Source organism: Zalophus californianus, chromosome 13 (assembly GCF_009762305.2).
Source record: "Zalophus californianus isolate mZalCal1 chromosome 13, mZalCal1.pri.v2, whole genome shotgun sequence".
Lineage (NCBI taxonomy): Eukaryota > Metazoa > Chordata > Mammalia > Carnivora > Otariidae > Zalophus > Zalophus californianus.
Window position 1 is genome coordinate 45,406,275 of NC_045607.1, and position 24,561 is coordinate 45,430,835.

A 24,561-nucleotide genomic window follows, 5' to 3' on the forward strand; every position below is an offset into this window, starting at 1 on the left:
AGAGTATCAAGTAGATTGCCACTTTGGGCTACTGGATCAATAATAATAATTCCTTGTATTTGTATAGCAAAAACTTACACTTGCAAAAAGTACTTGTACATTTATTGTCTAATCTTATCCTTCCAAGAACGGGGTCAAATATGAGAGACAGATCACTTTTTCCGTTTCACGAATGAGGACAGTTCAGGACCAGAAACGTTAACTGGCATTGTCAGCAGAGATAGAACAAAGTCTAAGACCCTAGGTGTCCCTCTCTGAGTTAAATGCTTTGTTTGCTGGATAACCCTGTCCCATGACATAATCATCTTTTATGATGTACACCTAGCTTTCTTTAAGTTCAGTAACAGAACCACAGTTAACCAGTTATCTACCATTTCTAAGAAGACAAAAATAATGAGGATCAAGTCCAGGAATTTAGTGATCTGCCACCAGATCAGAGACAGTATTGCAAGGGAGACAATGTAGTAGAGTGCAAAGACCACAGGCCTTGAAGGCAGACACAGGTGGATTCTATTCCCAGCATCAGCAAATACTAAATTTCATGGCCACATCTAAAAATAAGGCTTTATGTCATGGCTACTAGAAGGTTTGTTTTGTTTAGATTTGTTTTGAAGATTAAATGTGATGTGTGTGGAAGGAGGTATTTAGCAGCAAATCTATTTTTATTTACCTTGTCTAAGAATACTAGATACCTTCCCAATGTCCACTTGCCCCTTCTGTATCATCCATATCAACAGAAGAATCTAATTTGATAGTGGTGACATCGTCTGTTTCCCCGACTGCAGATAAACAGGAGGTGACGGACATGGCTTTGACCAATGAGAAGTAAAAGCAAGTTGTCTTGTAGGATTTACATGGATGTGAGACACAGCATATGCCTTTTTTCCTTTGCTCTTCCCTCCTTCTTGCGTGGCATCTGAACATGAAGCTAGAGCAGCCACCTGTGACGACCAGGGGCACAACTACATGCTAAAGATGGTTGATGGGATGACAGAAGGATCCTAAGCCCTGACTGCATCATGGAGCCACTGTACTACCCCTTCACACCCTACCTTCAAATCTTCATTTTGTGACAAAAAAAGTAAAGATACTAATTGTTTAAGTCACTCTTTGGGGAATTTCTGTAACAGCCAAACAAAATTTTCATCTGATATAACTAATTTCCTTTTATTCAATTTCTTTAAAGGACTTCATAATTCATCTTGCATAGCACTAATTGGTTTAACAGTTTTTTAAATAAAAATAGATGATACGCTGATGTGCTCTGGGTCAGCTACTATGCTAAGAACATGCCTTAGTAACAAAATTACAGATGAAGCTAGAATTCAAATTTAGGTGGGTGTATCTGACCCAGAGCATGAGCTTTTCCCATGATTTAGTGTCCAGTGTTGTGTAAGTCTTGGTTTTTTCATTTGCCAGCTAGGTGACATTGCCAGACATATTTCCAAGTGCTTGATTTGACATTACCTAATTAAATCCTTACAACACCTCTATGAGGTAAGGGTGACTATTATTACATTTTTCAGATGAGGAAAGCAAAGTTTAAAGAGCTGAAGAAACTTCCCAGGAGCACACATCTAGGGAGGAGCAGAATTTTATAGACTCAGATGCAGCAGAATTTGATTCTAAATCCACATTTCTAGAGACTACACTACACCACCTTGATTCCACATATAGAATGTTAATGTCAAATTTCTGCTAAGAGAAATTTGAGTACCAAAACCAGAAAACTTCATTAAGAAAGTCTAGAAGTTTATTTCTATATACAGAGGAGCCTCTTCTGGTTGGGAATGAAGCCATACCACATCAAGTTTTTACTTGTACTCAAAGCTGTGTTTTAGGGGGTCCATGCCAACTAAATCCATAGAATATAAAACATTCTTCCATTAAGTCACTAATAATGTGACAGATTTCATACAGCTTAAAGAGCCAAATACATTCCTCAGCATTCTGAGTGGTGCTCCTGGTGGCAGGTATCTACATTTGTAGAAAAGTCCCAGTGTTAACCTTTCAGCCCCTAGGGATAGAGATAAATCCGTTTCCACTACCTAGTACAAAACTATCAGACTTCCTATTTCATTTTTAAATATTTCTCTCATATGAAGCCAGACAGCAGCATTTCTGTTTTCTTCCCCCTAGCATCTGGAATATACATGATCTAGGATATATTTCTGCGGATTTGGAGCCTAAAATGTCACCACATGCTGCTGCTAATAATAACACATAATAATAACTGCTGTGAAAGTTCTTTAGCTGTCAGCTCCATTTTCATTTCATTTAAAAAATAATTTCAATGTCCATTGCTGTGCCTCTGAGTTCATTTACAAATCAAAAACATATTTTGCATTAAAAAAAAAAAGAACAACAACCAGTTCATTCAGATCTTAAGCCTCAGGCAAAGGAACTGCCTAAACTGCTACCAAAGAAAGGTGATGATTTTTAAGTCGCGGTCAAGAACTGAACTAGGGCACCAAAGTAGGTTAGATTCACGGAATCAAAGAAGTGGGTAATCTTTGAGTTTAACTGGTTCAACTTTTATCTATTGTATTAATATTTCCTCCTTCAGGACCACACACAAAATGCATAAAATATACCCCATGAAATGACTGTTTACCCTGATATTTCCATTTATGGGAAATTTATTCTGAGCCAGTCAATTCCATTTTAAGAGTCAATGGTAAGGTATTCCCGTTTCTTTGTTTTGCTCCTGTTTATGCTGGGAGTAAACCAGACGAGCTTCAGTAGTTCTGTTTCTGAGCTCTATAACCAACAAACTCTTCTACATAGAATGTTTCAATTATTTAAGAAGACAAGCATTTCTTTAAGTCCAAAGACTTTTTATTATGCCAAACATCCTACCTATAAAATTTTATGTTATTTTTTTGAAAAGTTAAAAATTCCTTTTTTATTCCTGGTACCCTACCACAATTTACAGGGTAATATACCTGATGTAATGAAAAGAAAAAGGAAAAGGTACAGTAGATAAAAGACCTCAGGAATGTACATCTAAATGATGCTACATTGCTTTAATCAATAGCTACACATTTTGCAAACTGTGGCTGTGACAGTCCTGACCAGAAAGGGGTTCCTATTTAAGCTGCAGTAACTTTTCTTACTATGGATCATCGTTCCTTCTGTGGCAGATTTCTACAATTCCTCTAATGCATTTGGGATCACTGTCTCAAAGTAACCTGCAGCTTTCTGCAGGACTGTAACCCTTTTCTTCTGAGGTTTTTTTTTTTTTTTTTTTTTAGAAATTTCTGCTACCATATCCACCACTTCTACCACCAGATCCATAACTACCACCACAGGGACTGTCGGAGCCTCTTCTACCCAAACTGCCCCCTTCATGGGTCCATAATTTGATTACTGTTGTCCACTATAATTCCCCAAATCATTATAGTTCCCACCACCACTATTGTTACCTCCTAAATTTCCTCTTTCATTGTAACCATCATATCCTCCACCACCACCACCATATCCGCCTCCTGGGTGTCTATACTCTGGCCCAGCCCCACCATCGCCACCTCTATTGCTATAACCAGGACCACCCCCATCATTGCCACCATCGCCTCCAAATCCCTTATAGATACCCTCCCCTCCCTGATAACCACCTCTGCTGTCACCACTATAGCCTTCTCTTCTACCAAAGAAACCAACATGACCCATAAAGTTGCCTGATCCACCTCCATGACCTCTTTGTGATCCAGCAGACAGCATTTCTTCTTTAGAAAGGGTCTATTTCACACTTCACAATTACGCCCATTAATAGCTGGTATTTCTGAACAAAAATTGTATCAACTATCATGATCATCAAAAGTTACAAAAGCAAATCCTCTCTTTTTTCCACTCTACCTGTCTTCCATAACTTCTATGGTTTTAAACTTGCCATACTTTTCAAAACTGTCTCTCAAATTGTATTCTTCTGTATCTTCTTTAATACCACCAACAAAAATTTTCTTCACTGTTAGATGGGCACCAAGCTTTACAAAATCCTCTCTAGAAACAGCCTTCTTTGGTTCCACTAAGCAAACGCCCATCAAACTTGTGTTGTGTGGTCGAGCACACATCATTGCATCTATCTCTTCCACACAAGAGTAAGTCACGAAACCAAAATCCCTGGAACATTTTGTTTGGGGGTCTCTCATCACCACACAACCAGTAAGTGTGCCCCATTTTTCAAAATGTTTTCTTAAACTATCATCTGTAGTTTCAAAGTTCAAACAACCAATACACCATTTTCTTGCTACTCTGGTTCCTTTGGATCATGGTTCTCTCTGCTGTGGCGCTGGCTGCAGTGACAACCAGAATCAGGCTGGGGGCCCCGCAGCCATGGTTTTACCTCCACTTTAAGACCACCTATATATAAAATTTTAAATAACTCCACAACATCTAAGATAGAACTTGCTAAGTTGACTTTACAGAAAAGAACCCCTGTTCAAAACTAGCAGAATCCTGGATGTGGTGGTCTAAGGACAAATAACACTGAAATGAATGGGACAATTGAAGATCCCAATAATCTTTCCTAAGAAACCTTTCCATAAGAGTGATGTGAGGATGGTCTGGATTCCTTCAACACCCATATTTTCAATAGCAGTCATCACATAAATGCTCCAACTAATTTGATAGTAGGGTAGGTGTCCCCCCCGTTTAACCCTCTCCCTCCTCCTCACTTCTTAGGTCCTCCCTGGAATTGCAATCAGTAGATTACTGCTACCGACCTTTGGCATCTGCCTTTTCCTTTCTGAAACACTCTTAAGTCTAATCTTCCTTTACACACCAACTCACTCACTCGATACTTCCCTGACCTCCTTAGTCAAATTTTGTGTTATATAGTCTCAAAAGGCCATAGATCTGTGCATCTACAGCTTGTAAAACACATCAACCACCATGATTTTGTTTGTTCAATCACCATTTATCTATCATTTAGATTATAAATTCCATGGAGAAGACAGATTGGTTCTGGTTTTGCCCATGTGTATCCTCAGCTCTGAGCTCAAATATTAGTCCATAGTGGGTTATCAGTAAATGTTTGCTGGAATAAAAGACTGGATGACTAAAGGAAAAATGAAACAAATAGAATTTTCAGAGAGAGAAAGTGGGTGGATTGGTGGCAATAGTTTCAGTAGAATAAATAGGTTGAAACCTGTTTCTGTGTATGTGTGTCTGTGAGTGTGTGCTTTCTGAAGAGCTGAACCAAAGTAGTCCACTTTTAGAGACAAAAAGGCAGTATTGACAGTGATGGTAAGGGTGGAGGTAAGACGAAATGGAGAGCGAGGCATAAAATGAATATCGATGACACTCCCAGCACCTCTCTTACATATGGGCTCTCAGGCTTTGGCCATCTGGGCTGGAAATTAGAAATATGCCTGAGTTCAGGTCCTCAGAGAAGAAATCAGACAGGATTAGATGTGCAGGAGATTTAATGGGGAAAGAACTATAGAGACTAGAGGGGAGAAAGGAAGAGTAAGCAAGGGAGCCTTTAGAACATGTGTAGGTGAAGGAGGAAGGAAGGGATGAAGGGATGGGAAGGAGGGCAAAGATGAGGGGGAGGAGGAAGAAGAGAAAGAGGAGAGGGAGGGGGGAAGAACAAGGGGCAGAAGAAAAGAAGAAGGTGATGACAATCCAGGGCCCAGAATTAAATTAAGAGCTACTTATATCATTTTACTGATGCAGACAGTGTCTTCAAAAAGCTTACATAAACTCAAAATACATCTTTTTGTTCCATCTCTTCATAATGAACTAAGGGAACATCCATGTATTTTCAAATTAAATATTATTCTTCATTTTCAGGGCGCCTGGGTGCCTCAGTTGGTTAAGCGACTGCCTTTGGCTCAGGTCATGATCCTGGAGTCCCGGGATCAAGTCCCGCTTGGGGAACTCCCTGCTCAGCAGGGAGTCTGCTTCTCCCTCTGACCCTCCCCCCCCATGCTCCTTCTCTCTCATTCTCTCTAATAAAATCTTTAAAAAATAAAAAATAAAATAAATATTATTCTTCGTTTTCATCCTGTGAAATCAGATTCTGAATCCTCCATGTCTTGCTCACCCATTACTGGGTTTTCTACGCATACATTTATCAAATTCCTGACACTCAGGTAACTTGAAACAGTTGGTAAGAAAAAACAAAAGTTGGTTTGGAGAAGAGCTATTTTAGAGGATGGCTGAAAGAGCTATGCTGAAAATGTTTAAGTGCCTGTACAGTAGAGAAAGGTGAGTAAGCAAGACAGAAATCTGCCAGTTATGAGGAGGATGCGAATATATATATTTTTTAATCTAAATTTATTCCTAAAGCATCCTCCCAGGGGAACACTAGTTATTAAATCTCTGGTTACATTTTACAACTGAGCAAGCTTTGAAATGAATGAGCACGAGGATTGGGAATTAGAACTCCTTTCATTCTGAAAATGTAACTGCCTCGAGTGTGCTGTGCTTTTCACACTTGAACTGCAGATGGAGCAACCACTGGGTGGGTGTCAAGCTTTCAGCTTAATATTGTTTTATTAGTTTTTACTATTCATACATGTTTCTGTTCGTAGTCATTTGCCAAAGTTTAAATTATAGCTGTAATAAATCTTTGACATCAAGTATTTCATAAAATGTTTCTATCATAAAGTCGTCATGAAAATACTCAATGTGCCTTGGCGGGGGGGGGGGGGCGTGGTTGGCAGATGGGGATACCAGGAGTGTGTGTGAGAAAATCTTATCTTCTATATTCTCCGTTCAAAAGTTTCTATCACAGCAATATTAAAGGTATCCAAATATTTTTTTAAATTTTTTTTAATTCTTCACTGTTCCCTCTCTAACTCAAGAATACAAGTGACAAAAATCAAAATCAATGTCCCACATGTATGAAAACCTGTTTAAGGAAATATGAAAAATTACTTCAAAAACAGACTATCTCTTAAATGTGTATCACTTCTCAACATGTTGACTCTTGTTCCTTACAAATTTTAGACAATGTTTTGGGGTTTTTCTGTTCTTTTATAGAAATTTAGAGCTTATCATACTAGAATGTCTGATAGCCATTGTCACTTCCCTATACTCTGTCTTCTTGCTTGTTCCTCCATGGTCCTGTCCAGCATTGGGTTAAATTTTTTATTTCTTCATCATTTTCCACATGCCACTTTTTTTTTTATTTTAAAGATTTTATTTATTTGACAGACAGAGAGAGAGAGCACAAGCAGGGGGGAGTGGCAGGCAGAGGGAGAGGGAGAAGCAGGCTCCCCACGGAGCTGGGAGCCCGATGCGGGGCTAGATCTCAGGACCCTGGGATCATGACCTGAGCCAAAGGCAAATGCTTAACCAACTGAGTCATGTAGGTGCCCGCACTTGCCATTTTCTGTTATTCCCAGCCACTGACTAGAAGGGGAAAGCTGTCGCTATCTTACTCTTTTTCTGAGACACCTGGAAATCCTAAAATCCTATCATATAAACCTTTTCTTTTTCGATTAAAATATTCAGCAGACTCTATTAGGATGACAGGATCCTTCAAGATATATGAAAGAAAAAAACTTACGTGTCATTGGCTAAGTAGAATTACCCCTAGTGTGCATGTTACCAGAGAGAAAGTAAATTGGGTGGCTCACTTAAAGTTGGTAACATCCAAGTTTCCCAGTTCCTCCCTCCATGCCTCAAAAAAATGATTTGAAGGAAAAACATCTAAACGCACATTACAAATTAAATCCATGAGAGTTTATATGTGTAGAAAGAAAGCAAAATATGTGAATTTTCTCAAGGTTTAATCAGAAAAAAAAATTTGTTATCATCAATGAAGACAGAAATCTTGATTATTTCCAACACTGACATCGTGTAGCATACATCAATAAAGAAGAAGGGAGGGGAGCCTGGGCGGCTCAGTTGTTAAGTGTCTGCCTTCCGCTCAGGTCATGATCCCAGGATCCTGGGATTGAGCCCCGCTTCGGGTTCCCTGCTCCGCGGGAAGCCTGCTTCTCCCTCGCCCACTCGCCCTGCTTGTGTTCCCTCTCTCGCTGTATCTCTCCGTCAAATAAATAAATAAAATCTTAAAAAAAAAAAAAGGAAGAAAGAAGATGGGAAATTTTTTAACTTCCTACAATTCACACATGACAGATACTTTGAATAGCTACATAAATATGCATTAACTAAATCCATAATATTTAACTATTATATACTTTTCTCATTGTTAAATGTGTTTTTATAACTCAGAATTTTTGATGAAATTCTAAAGGATCCTAAGAGTATTATACTCCAATATGGTGGCAGCTAGTAGAAGAGAGGGGGACAAAAAGAATGGATAGAAACAGCAAAACCAAATATAATTCTAAACAATATAGTTGATAAAGTTTTCACTGAAAATAAGGAATGGTATTTCCTAAAGGTTCTTTGGTTTTTATTAGCATTAAAATTCAACAAATACTTTTGAGCTCCTATTGTGTTACCAAGAAACAAGAGTAAAACATTTCTACTTAGAAAAATGTGTATGCAGGTCTTGACTAGCCAGTTTGAATTAAATAAAAAATGACCTTTTCTTTGGTTCAATAGATATTCTAATCAAAAGAGTTGTTCATTTATCTTCAGAATCTCAGTTTATTAGCTTTATTCTGAATATATTTCTTCAATTGACTTGATGTTGAGGATCGTTAGGCTCTCCTTTTTCCCCCAAAGTTGACTCCTTTTAGTTTTTGGGAGCCTATGTCAAAACTAACAAGAACAACAACAACAAAATTAGAATAAATGACTCAAAATTCTGTCCAGCTACTTCCTATCTTTGTCATGTGCTTCCAAATTTTGGTCAGAGAAAGGTCCCTTGTCACCCGGAATAGTGGAGAAATGTTCTTATCTCAGTTAACTCTTAGTTTATAGAGCACCACTGTAGACTATAGGCCAGTAAACATAAGATGGCAAAACATGAGGGGTAAAAAAAAAAAAAAAAAGCAAGCCTGACCTGCATCAGACAGGAGAGTGCTTACTAGATTTATAAATTTGTCATGGCATCCATGTTTCTATACAATAGAGGGTGCATTTTTCAGCCATATTTCACTCTGGCAATTCCATTGTCATGAAAATTTATCCAAAACTTGGAAACAGGCAAATAAATTATTGGGAATATTTTCAATATAGTGTCGGGAGTAGCTCACACTTCCTGAGGATTATCTAATTTTCTAGGGTGTATAGCTTTGTTTGACCGCAAATGTACTATTAAGACATTTCACAATTCTGTAATATTAGACATTAATTTTTACCAAACTGATAGTCATGTATATGATTCCTGTCTAAGAGAGTTGTAAATGATTCTTCAACATTAGCAAATTCAAATGATTTCTGGTCAGGAGGAAAAGTAATCCAAAGGTTACTGTTTCTCGTCTAGTAGACACTAACCATTAACCAGTCATGTACTAATCAGCAAATTTATTTCTGCATTTCTTTAACTGACAAACTATAAAATCCCAATTCCTAAAAATCTTCTTCAAACAAGGTTTAATATCTTACTGATTTTTCATTAGAGTTAAATAAAAATTGACATGTTCATTTTATATTGTTATGAGAGTCATGTTTTTAACTTTTTGAAAATTGTACTTTAATACTCTAACAAAAGTCTTCAACTAATAAAATAGCCCTCCAGTGATAAGAGCAGAACAAAAGGCTGATCACAGGAACACAGAATGAGCTAGTAGGCAAATAGAAAATACTCAAATTATAAAGCAACTAAAAAAGCTACAGAATTAAAGAGGAAATAAAGGAATCCAGTGTCTTAGGGCAATACAAGAGTCCTGGAGCTCTATGTCACCAAAATGCTAAGGCAGGCTTCTCAGGGAGGACACTGATAAAGAGCAGCAAGGTAGCTCTTACCATCTACCTGCAAGTGATGTTTCAAAAATAGACATAAAAAAGAAGAGCATGACGAGGAACTTGAGAAGACTATTTGAAAGTAAATGTGAAATATTTCCAGGAAGTGACATATTAAGAGTTAGAAAGCACAGGCTCCTGGGTTATGAAGAACTGTGTTCAAATCCTTTGTCTCACTTACCAGAATTTTACAAAATTTATGCAGGTTACTTAAATTCTCTATGCTTTTGCTTATTTCCAAAGAGAGGATAATGACACTGCCTACCTCTTAGATTTAAGATATGAAATTTGAAAGTATACATAAAGCATTTAGCACAGTGTCATGCACATACTAAAATAACTTGATAAATGCTAGCCCTTATTATTTTTAATGACTTGGGAAGATTCTGAAAGGTGACAGATAATCTACAGTGCACTGAAGAAACCATCACACATTCAATACTGATACCGTGATCTTATTGTATATAGAGGCAGGTGGATCCTGGAGATAACTGGGTTGCCTTAATGCTAAGATAGATATAGATGCTGGATGCTTAGTCTGCCTTAACTAAGGATATTTAATAAAGAAGAATTATGATCCAGATATGAGACTTCAATGCTCTAATGCAATCCGGATTGGACAAGAACAGGGTGATACATATTAGAAAAGATCTAGAAAATTGAGACAGGTCAAAAAGAAGTAAAACTGAATAGGACCAAAAGTGAAGTATTCAGGTTGACTATGGATATTTTTTCTACCCTTAAAAAATTGTAAGCTTGAGGCACCTGAGTGGCTCAGTCATTAAGCATCTGCCTTCGGGCTCAGGTCATGATCCCATGGTCCTGGAATTGAGCCTCGCATCGGGTTCCCTGCTTGGCAGGAAGCCTGCTTCTCCCTCTCCCACTCCCCCTGCTTGTGTTCCTTCTCTCACTGTCTCTCTCTGTCTGTCAAACAAATAAAATCTTAAAAAAAAAAATTGTAAGCTTATATCTAAATCTTTCTAAGTATTAAAATTTTTGACCTACAATTGTCATGTTCACTGTATAGAAAGAGTATACGTCCTGTATTCATGCCACTATACATTCATTCACTTCTTTCTAATTCTTAATATTATCCTTCAAAAATACCACCCTCAACATAACCTCTTATTGCAGGGTAAAGATCCGTGAAAAGAACCCATTTCGGAAAGGTATGAGAGCAAATGGAGGATTACACAACTGAAGTAGTAGGACTGAAGAATATAAATTTCTGTTATCATACATTCCATCATTTTATAAATCATAAAATGTCAATGTTGGAAGCACCACATTTATCCCTCCTAGTCTCAGCCAAAATCTGATCTCAAGAACAACAGAAGATCAACTGTTCATTTATAACAAAATGATATTTAGGATAAAAGAAATAATAAAATCCTCCAAAGATTCTCCCTATTGGCCTCACATCATTAGAATTCTCTCAGTCCGTTTTGTGCCAAAAACTCAGCTCCACTATATATATATATTTGAGCACAATGCTCCAAAGAAGTAAAACGCATAGCTCACTGTCGCTCTTTAGTACTCTGTTCATAACCAATGGAAACACCCAGAATCTTAGCTTGGATCCTCTTCCTAATCTCTTGCTTACTCTACTTCACATAAAGCAGAAGAAACACGTGAATCTTGGAGCTACTTGTGTCTTAAACTGAGGAAAGAATTGCTCTTCACTGTGGCCAGTGCATTGAAGCTCTAATAATCAATGTTCCCTGAGAGCCAAGTGGCATGATAGGATCTCCATGGAACAAAAGGAGAATTTCTATGGAATAATCTAAGGAATTTTTTCCAAAGTTTTTTAGCTTACATAGAGGAATATAAAACATTCCCTCTCTCATCTTTGAATACTGCTAGGTTTCTTTAATATTTTAGATACATCATATTTTCCAATATTCTCTTCTTTAGGTATTTTAAATATTTCTATGTTAAAATGAGAACAAAAAGTGTGTGAGTGTGTGTGGAGGAAAAAAAAAGATGTGTGTTAAGATAGTAAAGTAAACCGGGCACCTGGGTGGCTCAGTTGGTTAAGCGACTGCCTCCCGCTCAGGTCATGATCCGGGAGTCCTGGGATCGAGTCCCGCATAGGGCTCCCTGCTCAGCAGGGAGTCTGCTTCTCCCTCTGACCCTCTTCCCTCTCATGCTCTCTATCTCTCATTCTCTCTCTCTCAAATAAATAAATAAAATCTTTAAAAAAAAAAGATAGTAAACTCATTTCACTTTTTTTTTTAAAGATTTTATTTATTTATTCATGAGAGACACACAGAGAGAGAGAGAAGCAGAGGGAGAAGCAGGCTCCCAAGGAGCAGGGAGCCCGATGCGGGACTCGATCCCAGGACCCTGGGATCATGACCTGAGCCAAAGGCAGATGCCCAACCATCTGAGCCACCTAGGCGCCCTTCATTTCACTCTTAATAGTAGAAAGTCTCAAAGGAAATAATAAAAATCATATTTTATAATCCAAACTGAATAGCATGTTTGGAAAACCACCAATTCTGATCTCAGTAAACCCTAAAGCACATATTTAAGAAAATAAAATCTTTAAAAGCAAGAAAATTAAAAACCATAAAATTAAACTGGTATGAGAAATTACATTGAGTTTGTTGACTATTTTTTTTTTTTAAGATTTATTTATTCCAGAGAGAGAGAGAGTGTGTGCATGAGTCAGAGGAGGGTAGAGGGAGAGGGAGACAGACTCCCTGCTGAGTGGGCAGTCTGAGGCCTCCTGGATCCCATGACCCTGAGATCAGGACGTGAGCCAAAATCACGAGTCAGATGCTCAACCTACTGAGCCACCCAGGGACCCCGGTGACTATTTTTAAAACAATTCCCCATTTTATTTAAATACAAGCCTTACCTTCATGACAGTAAGGGGAGCAAGGACTTAAAGAATTTAATAATTTTTTTAAAATGTCCTTATTCTCCAAGAGTTGACTTTGAAGTAACTTTGAGAATAAACTTTTTAAAAGGTAAGTAAAGCTTCCAAATACAGTTGGCTAGGAAAAGAGACATAATATGCTTTCTTGCCATTTAACTACATCGCATTTTTGACTATCAGATCTGAAAGTAATACAATTGAGTAACAATGTTTGAGTACATTGTTCATACACAGCCACCCTTGCTCACTGCTTAAACAGCAACATACTCTGATATTAGCAAGTAGATAAGGTTTTTTCTTTTGTTCTCTTAATGTATCTATCGAGTTTTCTTTACAGTGTAAAAAGAAAAAAATATCACGGATTTAAGGGCGGGGGAACTAATATCCAGACAGCAGCTGCAGAAGATAATGGATGGGCTAACTTTTTTCATTTTTAATCACATGGACTAGATAAATAATTTAAAAACCTTAAATATATAATGCTCTCAAAGAAGGGAAATGGACCAGGTTTCCAAAGATATTGACTTCCAAAGTGCTATATGGAGTGGAAAAGTATTAAATTTTTAAATATTCTGATCCTAATCTTTACATTAAGGACTATCTGTGTATTGATTGGAGCAGTGTGTTTTCTTTCTTCTACCAAAGGCCATTTACAGATATCACTAGCTATCATTCTGGGAAATGCATTATTGTATCATCATTATCTCCTTACATAATCAGAATCTCTCAGAGTTTGTTTTATAAGCTTTTTTTTTTAAATACATAAAGCTTGCTATGTGGTCCTAATTTTCATAAAGAAAAGTTTCCTGTGTACTTATTCTTCATTGGAGTTAATTAAGTATCATGATGACTATTCAACTCTGAATTTGAATAGTGAAACTGGAAATCTGCTACTGCTAAAACTTCTTTAAGAGTACAAGGCAGTATCTGTTAACTTTTATAAGGACAGAGCAGTGACTCTAAATCATTAGATCAGCTCCTAAATGAAAAAGAGATGAGCAAATTCACCACAAGTTCTCTCTCTGTGGTGCTATTAGAAAGTGAGGATTTACTATGAAAGCATTTATTGATTCACATGATAAACACTGCATACACATATGCCTTCAGTTACCCAGAAAGTTCATTCTTTAAGAAAGATTCCAATTAATGTATCTCCGACTATTTAGAGTGTTGACGAACACATCAGGTGTAAGTCTGCTCTGTCAGGCCTACAGACAAGAAAATCAATTGATCAACTTCTCTTTTTACCTTTGCAGCAAATACAGGCACAAATACAGAAAATGTCACAAAAAGGCTGATCAAATAATCATCAATGTAAAATAGTAGCATTAGTTCATCCTTGGTTACTACTTAAAACAAGCAGTGTTTCAGCTGAGTATCAACCCTTCAACATGCTAAAAAAATAATAATTCAATTAGGAAAAGAAACAAAAATGAGCAGAGTAACTTTTTCACTTTTAGGCACATTGAAATATGTCCATAAACCATTGTTTAGGGTCAGTAAGATCACAAGATTCCATTTTTGAATCAACAGATTTGTCTCTTATTAAATCATATCATTATCAACCAAGATTTTGCTCTTCCCTCTTCCAGTCCTGACTGTATCATCCTCCTGTCATTAATTGCCTCCTAGCTCTCAGCTTTATTAGGAGAACCTCCAGGGGACTGTCCTTGTTCTTGACTAGATAATATGCAACTCCCAGCTCCATATAATCCTTCATGATGGGATTCACCATAGTTTCAAGGTTATGTTTACTTTGGTCATTCTTTTATTATTGTCTGCCTCACTCACTGGGCTGTAAGCTGAATGAGGGCCACCTCCCCTCCTCCCAACCGCCCCCCACCCCTGCCCCACCCTCATCGAGTCTCCAGAGCTAAGGACAGTGCTTGGCAGCAGTTAAGCAAAACTTGTTGGATAAATACACAAATGACTGAATAATTGTGAACCTCAAAGACAATGAACAATTAAATCTTTCTGCAGGTCTTATAAAGATGGATTAACATAACAGCTCAGATGAACCTCAGCTCTTGACTAACCTGTAATTTTACAAACTGAGAAAGGGAGACCTAGAAAGCTTAAATAAATGGCTAGTGGCAAAGATTCTTTGCACGGTGCCCTACGCATTGCTACCCATTTATTATTTAAGAATTTAACATTTTACAATAAAAGGATTTTTAATTCTTACTGTAAACACTATGTGCATAATGTCCTCAATTACTCAAAAGGATTTCATTCTTTAAGAAGTGCTCCAATTAACACATCTCCCAAATGCTTATAGTGTTGATAAAATGAGGTGTAAGCAAATTCTGCCTCAAAGTGTGCATACAAACTAGTGGTAGAGATACTTTTAATACTGTCTAATTTTTATCCAATGGAAATAAAGATGTTTGTTCATTAAAGCCCTGAATGTCTGAGAGTTGTATAATCTTTGCAATCTTTTTTTCCTATAGGCTATCATGACACTTAAAAAAGAACAAAGTACCCTGCTGACAGATCTAAAAATTCCATATATTTTAATATATGCTGCTACCTGACGTCGTGCCATCTTATACATTTTAAATAAATGTTTCAACTTCTCTCCCTGCTAGGAGGTGATTTTACCCCAAAGGGCACCATTTTATGAATTCAATAGCAAATACTACAGTAGGCCTAGAAGGGGCCTTGGGGGCTTTTCTGATCTATTCTTGAATCTTCAAAAGGGAGAATATCTTAACCATTACATAAACAAGTATTGGCCCATGTGCTGACACCTTAATGAATTCAAGACAGGACTAATGAGAATTAAGCAGTGAACGTTAAAGTTTAATCATCTCTAACTCTTTACATTTTAGTTCCTTTCATTCTGATTTTGCTGTGGATGCTGACTGTGACAGAATGCTAAAGGGATGTGTTGAGCTGATTTAGACATATAGAGAGCAATATAAAGAAACATGAAAAGTTGTGATAGGAGCTTGGCAGTTCAGCAACCATCCTTTACCTGGGGGAGAGCAGAATGCTTGCAGTCCTACTATGGAAGCCATTGCCTACTAGAATATTCCAGCTGCAGAATTAAAAGAGAGAGAGACAGAGAGAGATGCCCATGCTGTACAGACATTAGCTGCATGCCTAATCAGAATCTCATATTGCATTTTAAGGTCACTTCCCTGCCTGGTCTTTATCTGTATTTCCTGAATATTTTAACTTCTATATTGATTTCTCTCATGTATGTGATGTTGCATCAAACTGTGACAATGCATTCTAAGGCAGTTTAGGCCATATACTTACTTATTTTCGCTTTTTCTTTTTCATATTTTCCAATTCTTATTTATAAGAACTACATAAATCCTATTTACTATAGACGTCTTCATGATACAGTTTAGCATTATATATTTTTTCTATTATTAAAGAAATACTTTTTAAAAAAATTTCTTCATCCAAAAATCAATTTGGTTCTCCCTCTATATATATTTGAATATAAAACTCAGAGAACATGAAATAATGTCTTTATCATCCATACTAAAAACAAACAAACAAACAAAACACTTCACTCCTCTGTCCCTCTGTAAGTTAGCTGTGTGAGCTGGAGCATGCTGGCTACTTGGCAGATAAATTAAAATGAAAATAAAATCACAAACACATCATAAAATATAACCAGGGCTAGCTACATAATTTGTGATTTCCAGTACAAAATGAAAACATGGGACTTTTATGCAAAAATCACAAATTTCAAGATAGTAACAGCCAAATATTAAACCAAGCATGGGTCCCTTCTAAGCATAGGGCGCTGTGTAATTGCACTGCTTGCATACCCATGTAGCTGGCCCTAAATATAGCTATCATTTTATATTTATTACTAAGAATGATTTCCTTAATACATGTTCTTTTGAAGTAGTAGGGTATTAATGACTCTAAAGGAAGTTCTTCTTTTGGTTGAAGTTGGCCTTCATCTGTTTGATATTTAAACTGTTCAGATGATATAAACTGCTTTAAGATATTTGATTACTAGACCGATTAATTGAAATGGCACAAGTGATATAAAAAAAAACACTTCATAAATAATAAGTTTAAGATCCTTCTCAGAGAAATCAATAGAAATGCCAGAGAAGCTTAAGGCTTTCCAGTACTCAGAAATGCTTTACACTGACAGACTAAGAACATTCAAAGAATTAGTGGACAATAATAGCATAATTTAAGTTTTACTCTGAACCTTGATCATAATTTCATGAGAGCTAAGGTGTTGATGTGAAAACGATGCATTGCTGTCAGTGGAAGTGGGGGTAGCGGGGAGGGCTGTTAAGTTAACAAATACAAGTTGGAAGTAACATGCCAAAGTGTACTTACGAGTGGCTTTTCTTCTCTGTTCTTGCTGAGATATTTTGTGCTTTACAATTAAATGTGAAATTTGATGCTAGTAGGTTTGTTGCCTCAATAAACAGAATAGTGGTTTGAGGATCTTGAACGACATAGCCCCGCTCTGCCTCCTGGTTAATAGTGACATTAATGAACCTGCGCCACAAATCAAAGGTTGGCTGACTTCAGAAGGAAACAAATGTTATATTTCTGAAGTTAAAACTGTGTCCCAGAGCTTTCCTGAAAGCAGGATCTCATGTAAAGTCATCGAATTATCACAATAATACAGCTTCCTAAGCGATGTGGAATAACCACGCATTGAAGAGTGAAGTATCTCAGAACTCTGCCAGGTCTGATCTTAAAGCTTGCTGCCAATTCATTTAGGATTTTTTAAAAATCATTTTACATGATAGATTTGGCTTTCGACCAGCAGCACTTCAGAAACAAATACAAGAGAAGGTGCATCATTTGCTTTAAAGGAATCCATGTGTATGGAACAAGTATGGAACATGCCCAGAAGGGCTGAATCAATATATTTAATCTATTTCTGGAAAAACTATGCAGGGAGGTAGAAAGAGGAAAGAAGTCTTATGAATTCTAACTCCTTGAAATCACTGAAAATGGTCAGAAATAATTCTAACAGAGGTAAAAAAAAAAATATCAGGGCTCCATCTTCAAAGCTGTAAACTTATGCTAGTCGGAAGATCCATTTCTTAATTACTGCCCTCTCTCGACTTATCTGACCAAGAGACTGAAGTTAAATTTATCAATAATGTTCACCCAACTAATTGGTTGTGTTGCCCAAGGTTATTGTACTTGAGAAGGAGCATTTTAACTAAGAAAAACAAAAAAATAAACAAAAAAACCCCCAAACTAATCCATTCAATAAAATATAAAATTGTACAACCAGACTTTTGAGACAGAAGCTGTTGGTTCCCTTCATATAAGAAGTATGAGATTCTTAAATGAAGCTTCTCTTTGAACATAATTCTCCTGAGACACTGTTTTTCTTTGAAAGAGCAACTGTGTGTTGAGAGACAATTCTCCATTGGACTCTCACATTTTTGCACATCTTGCAAATTAAGGCCTTGATATTATTTGTTTCAGACTATCTTTTGAAAGATGTTTGAAAATAAATAAATAAAGGATGTTTGTGTAGCAGTGAATAAGCTTGGAAGATAGAAATAGTGTCTCCGTTCAGAAGAGAGGTCAGGTTTAATTAGAGCCTTCAGAGCAATGGAAGGCATGTTTGCTCCCATTTGTTTCTTTCAGCTCTAGGTTCCTGTGCTGTATAATGTGACTTATGCATGGGCAGATATCACTCGGTCCTCTTTGTCTCATCCTTTGGGAAATGAGACTTAGAGAACCAACACAAGACAATATGCCAATAGTTTCTCCACTGCTATTAACTGTGAGTCATATAGGCCTTTGACCCTGACCAAAGAATCTTGGGGCTCCTGCCAACATCCATGAAACAGTGTGTGTGGTAGGCTAACTTGTTAGCAGGGTGTATTTATCTCTCAGGCTACCATAAAAATAATACCAGACTTGGTAGTTAAACAACATAAATATATTTTCTCACAGTCTGGAAGCCACAAGTCTAAGTTCAAGATGCCAGCAGGATTGGTTTCTGGTGAAGGCTCTCTCCTTGGCTTGTAGATGACCACCTTCTTGCTATGTCTTTACATGGCCTTTTCTCTATCCATTGCACTTCTGGTGTCTCTTCCTCTTCTTATAGAGACACCAGTCCTACTGAATTAGGGCCCTACCCTTATGACCTCATTGGCTTTAATTACCTCCTCATAGGCCCTGTCTGCAAATACAGTCACAGTGGGGGATAGGGCTTCAACATATGAATGGGGGAGGGGACACAATTCAGTTTATAACAAAGGGTAAAATCTCACAGTTCTTGACACCTTGTATTTGAAAACATCTGATACTTCTCTCCATTTTCATTAGTTTTTTTGTGTGTTATACAGATACTTTACATATTGATAGCAATTCCACCACAGTAGAGATTGTTGTATCAAAACTACTTTGAAAAACAAACAAAAAATTTGGAAAGTATAAACAATTTTGGAATTACAAATTAAATAATTAGAGTAAAATGATAAATTAGTCTTAATTTTATAAACAATTCAATTAATTACAAATTTACAAATGTTTACACTGATAGTCACAACCCATGTCATGATTAAGATATATAACTTACATCTACTATACGGAACTTACTAGTTACAATTTTTATAATTTGATTTCTTAGAGTAGCCTTATAAGAATCTTAGAGGTGATAGGTAGGGAATCATCGATTTTGAGGCTGAGATTATATAACTTTCACAAGTTCGTATAAGAATTCAGTAGTAAGTTTGTGAATTAAAACTTGATATAGTGTTCTGCTAGTTTAGCAATTTATTCATTAAACCACTAACTACTAGATACAATAATATCCCGCCACCGTTAGATCAATTCTCCAATACAACTGTAATAGAAACAGTCTTAAAACTTTAATGAATTGCATAACATTTCAATGGCCACTGTTGCTGTGTGCTGACTAAAAGATTCATCTCAGCCCACATTCTGCCTCTCCCAACTTGCTTTAGCTATTTTATTCCTCTATGTCCAGCTTATTTGCATTTTAGGGCCTTTGCATTTGCTGGTCACTCTGCCTCAAGTGATTTTCTCCAGACTGTTCCGTGGCTGGCTTTTACTAGTCACTTTTAACCAAATGTCATCGCCTCTGAAAAGGCTCATTTGATCAACCCATTTAAAACATATTTCTTCTTAAAAATAAATAATAAAATAAAACAGACTTCTCTAAAACAATGACCCTTTATCATATTATCTTTCATCTATCACTCATCAGATCTTTATCATTTTAATCTGTAATTATCTTATTTGTTGGTTGATTTATTAACTTTCTTGTGAAGGTCAGGAAATCTCTGTTTTGTGCACTATTCTATAACTAGGACACTATTATGTAACTAGGAACAATTCTAGGCACATAGTTCTTGAATAAATGAATGTTTTCATTAAATCCTAAAAACCACCTTCAAATAAGTATTGGTATTCTTTATTTCTAGATAAGGAAAATTAGGTTCAAAGAAGTTAAGTAAACTGTTCAAGGTCACACAAACAGTAAATGCCAGAGCTGTAGTTAAAAGCCCTATCTGATTAAGCTTTAGAGGCTGCAGAGTTAACTTCTATGCTTTCAAAAGCTTCCCTCCTTCTGTAAATCAGAACTCAGCTCCTTTTCTTGTTCCCTAGAAAGCATCCACTTTCATCTCGTACCATTATTGAAAATGTGCTCAATTGAAAAAGAAATAGAGAACTTTTTCTCACGCATCCTGTAATAAACTAATTAAAAATTCTCCTAGGCTATTGTCTCTTTTTTTACTTGATGCAATTTCTCCCTCCTCCTGCTGGTCCACCTCCTCTACCCTGCTCCTTCTATTTTGTATTACTTTTATTATTATTATTATTATTATTCACAGTAATTTGGACCACTGTAGCTTCTCCCTCCAAATTGATACATATATCTACCATAGAATCATCAAAGAACACTCCTAAAACCAGGATTTCTGCTCCCAATTCAAATCCATGTGAGGATTATAAGGAAAAAGTGTGTTTTCTTTCAGGTATGTCCTGCTTTGGCACCTTAATAAGTAAATCAATTAAACTTCTTTATTGTAGCATTCCCTTTCCAGAGAGTGCTGACTGAAACAACAAAAGAGAAAAGGAGTCCTACTTTGGCTAAGCCCATAATATAGAAACCAGGGGGCAATACAAAGTTTTGTGAGGCAATATCTTCTCTATCCACGATAGAAATTCTAGATATATTGGGAGATTTTATGCTGAATATATCCTAGGGTATGCATCTTTTTGGCTTTTAAATGGCACAATCAGGCTTTTAATGAAATCTTTTTATATGGGCCCCAGGAAATGGCACAGTAGTTGATAATCACACTATAGATGATTCCAAAAGTATTTTATCTTGAATAGTATAATATTTCACACATTTGCCCTTGTTTTTCACTACCCAGAAAACAGAGTATACATTGTGTGGCTGAAGCTATTTTGAATTAATAGTCGTGGTTCTGAATCTTGCCTCCACATAGAAACACTACAAAATAAGATTCGTTTGAGAGAAAATGAAACTCAATAAGGAAAAAAAAAAGAAAACAAGACCAACAAAACGGTACATATATTTATAACTGCACAACCAGGCTTATGGCATAATGCATTACAGTTTCACAAACAATCGATACAAATTATTGGATATAAAATTACTTTTTGATGACCACTGTGAAAATACAAGCTGTTCAAGTCATTCCTCACACTATTATTGATTTTACTCTACTTTTTCTATTGCATTTTTAAAGCACTTGATGTCAATTTTTAAGTCTCTAGTCTATAGTGAAATACTAAGCAAATTCATGTAGACTGGAATTTTCTAAGGGATATCAAGAAGGGAGGATTCTTCAGAAAACTTTTGCTTTGAATTTCTAATTCCAACAAGCATCTCTTTTTTTAAAGATAGAAAAAAGTCTTCCAAGTCCCATTTCCAATAAATTTGAGATTACCCCAACATTTTAAGACCAGTGGTAATTTCATTTTATCCTTTTTTCGATAGATTTTTACCATTGGATAACACTGACTGACTGCATAGCTCCCATGAAGATGATACTATTATCTGTCAAACATGACATCACACATAACTGTCAAGCAGAAAATGCAGAATTTTACCTTACATTCTTGTTTATCAAATAGCATTTAATATCCTTTTAGGATCATTAGAATTAGATGTAGCTGCCTCTGTGACCAAATTTTGATAATGTTAATACCTTTCCAAAAAGATGTTATAGGCCAGGTTTCCTAGGAAACAGATTCTGAAATTGAAATATGCATGTACAAATTTCATCAGGGAAGGCCCTTAGTTAAAACAACTGGGAAAGAGTGAAAGACACAGGATCGGGCAAAGGGAGAATTTGCCTCGGAGATGCAGTAAAGGCTTCAACTGACCCCAATAAGAGTTCTGAGGCTGAGAAGACCTTTTGGGCATTGTTCAAATTAAGGAAAGAGGGGTGCCCATGAAGTTGTATCACTGTATCCATCAGTCCTTAGATGCAGGCCCACACAGGAAACAGGGGAGTCTGACCGCAGGCAAGCAGCTCGATTTAGCCAGTCAATTTCCTAGAGTGACAGATGAAGGAATGAGTGCCTCCATCCTGAATGAACAACCTAGATTCCGTTCCTCGGCATACACTGTAAACAGTATAGGGGTATTTTTGAATCACGAGACCAGGACGCTGAGAGTTATCTGCCTAGGAGAGCTTGCCAACTTCCCAACCAGTTATATCTTGCCTGCCTTCTGATGCCCACGGCTCTGACAAGTTCTCCTTAGCTGTCTCACTCTGTCCTTTATTTTTCCCTCTGCGAGTTTGTTTCTGTAAAAACTTCTGTTTGTTTTTCTACCTATTTCAGCATTACAGTTTGATTCCCACATATACAGTAAAACTAAACCAACTGTCAGGCTAAACAGTGGTCTTTGAACTTTTTACTTGGGTAAGTGCCAAAAGAATTTTCAAAATTACCATACCCCCCCCCATTTTTAAGTTGATTTTTATCATCTACTTTCTTTACATCCTTCCTTACTTCCTTTCTTCCTTTCCTTTCTTTTTCATTCTATCCTTTACTTTTGACATGACTTCATCCAGGACACTCAAAGCTATGTTAGATGCCTCTCCTCGTGTCCCTCAGCAATGTTCTTCTCTGTTCCTCTGTTCTGTGATGGCTCTCACCACACACTTTGTAATTATCTCTCTGTGTTCCATTTCAAATGCCAAGATCTCTCAAGCTAAGGGCCATTAACCTATTCGCTGTTATATACCCAACAACTAGCACACTGCCTGGCAAATAGCTCAACCATAACAAATATTTAATGAATCAATTAAATCTTAATTTCACAAAGAGAAGGAATTTCTGAGCTTCATTTTTTGAAAGATGACTATTTCTCCAGAAATACATCCCAAACCAACCACAGTATTAGGACAATATCAAGTTATGCTTCTCTGACAAATTTAAATAATTTATCTTTACTGACAAAGTATACAGATTACATCCATATACCCCATTCCTTCCACTCCCAAAGTGGCAAACTTCCAAATGAAGGAAATAAGTTTGGCCTCTGAGAGTTAAAACATAATAGATTAGGGCTGTGGTAAACAAATCCAGTATTAACCGAGTACTGTCTCTGTTACAACTCAGCTTGTTTCAGACATTTAGAGCGCTTAATCCTGTGGTTAAAAAAAAAAAAAAAAAAAAACTAAATTTGCTATATCATTTGGGCTGTGTCTATAAAATGTAAATACATCCGGTTGATTGAAATGTCCAGATGTGCTGGTTTGATATAAAGACATCCTTGGACTACCAAGTACTTCACAGTAATAATTGTACTTTAAACAGCTGATAGAATTATTTTATTGTTGACAGCCCTTAAACCCAATTTGGGTGGAATATTGTTCTCTTGCTATAAAACTATCTGCAGATTCATTTTTCTTGCAGAATACAATAAAATACACTCCTGCCTCCAGCTGCTTCTTATTGAAACTCTGTTTGTAAGGTCTGCAGATATAAAACTTTCATATATACACTGGCTATGAGGCTACCAGAATTCTTTTTTTATCTCTGCTACTGACCAGTCGAGTGACCCTGAACAAATCATTCTTTGACTCTGGCCCCAGTTCTTTCACCTATAAAATTCAGACATTGGTGAGGTGATCACCAAGGCCCTTTCAGCTCTAATACTGCATGACCTAGTAATTTTAAAACCCACCTAAAAAAAGATACTGTGACATCCTTAACTGAGCAAAAACACTTACTTGTTCCATAGATCTCGATTCTCCCAAAGATGAAGGAAGAGGCCACCGGTCTGCTTTTAACCTTCCCTGGGCCTCTGTCACATAATGTAACCTGTTCTAGGGCACGCAGACTTTGCCTCTTCATCTCCAGGAGCTTTTTAAATTTGATTAAGTTAATAGTAAATAGGGGATGGATCATTCATATCCTTTATTCTTTCCTATGTACTTCTTCTTACCCGTTTTAATTCCAGCATACATCGTTTTCTTAGAAGCATAATTGGTAAGCAAGAATATAGTCACTCAAAGACACATGAGGCTGCTAGCATTTATGAAGCAAAGATTATGTGTCAGATACTTCATAATATAACAACCCTATGAAATATACATTATTATCTCCACGTTTACTGATGAACAATCTAAGTCCCAGAGGGACTTGTAAATACTGGTAAGTAACAGGTCAGAATGAGAAACTATTTGGAGACTTAATGTCTCTGCAATACTGTTTCTAAAAGGAGAACAGAGTCTAGGGTTAATGAACAAAAGTTTTTCTGGTGTGAACGTCCTTAAACCTAATCTGGCTCTATAGTAGAAGTCAAAAGAATAGAATCCAGCAAGGGACAAAATCCTCCCATGAGTCAACTACTTCTTGATTATTGTCTGCATACT

General features: G+C 36.7%; 1 pseudogene; it reads right to left on the reverse strand.

The window, feature by feature from the left end:
* Nucleotides 1–3,250: 3,250 nt before the first annotated feature.
* LOC113934123 lies at nucleotides 3,251–24,153 on the reverse strand (annotated as a pseudogene).
* Nucleotides 24,154–24,561: the final 408 nt, after the last annotated feature.